A 419-nucleotide genomic window follows, 5' to 3' on the forward strand; every position below is an offset into this window, starting at 1 on the left:
CAGCAAAAGAGGTCGTACTTTGGTTAAAAAGACAAAAGTTCTCATCACATGAACAGCCAAACAAACCGACTGAGGTATAGGACCGGCTCGTGTGCGTTGACCAGACTGCCTTAGTAGGTCTACACCAAGCCTCGTGAGCCGAAATAGCTCAGTTGGGAGAGCGTCAGACTGAAGATCTGAAGGTCCCTGGTTCAATCCCGGGTTTCGGCAGAGGCACTTTATTATCCCATGGATAGCCCACTCTGAGCCATGCTTTGTTAGAGCTGTTGCTGTTTAAATGCAAAACAACTGCAGCTGTTCTTGCCATCTGCTATTAATGGCATTTAGACAAAGCACGCCAAGCCACAGACTCAGGAATTCTTCCAAGCCCACCCAAATTAGAGAGAGATGGATGTGATTACAACCAGTCACTATATATA

The 419-nt window shown here is 46.5% G+C and overlaps 1 non-coding gene across 1 annotated transcript; it reads left to right on the plus strand.

Annotated features, from left to right (window-relative positions):
- The first annotated feature begins 137 nt into the window (after positions 1 to 137).
- Positions 138 to 210, plus strand: trnaf-gaa (transfer RNA phenylalanine (anticodon GAA)). The gene has a single exon. It is a non-coding gene; the product is annotated as a tRNA-Phe (tRNA).
- The last annotated feature ends 209 nt before the right edge of the window (positions 211 to 419 follow it).

This window comes from Austrofundulus limnaeus, unplaced genomic scaffold, assembly GCF_001266775.1.
Source record: "Austrofundulus limnaeus strain Quisiro unplaced genomic scaffold, Austrofundulus_limnaeus-1.0 Scaffold5053, whole genome shotgun sequence".
Classification (NCBI taxonomy): domain Eukaryota; kingdom Metazoa; phylum Chordata; class Actinopteri; order Cyprinodontiformes; family Rivulidae; genus Austrofundulus; species Austrofundulus limnaeus.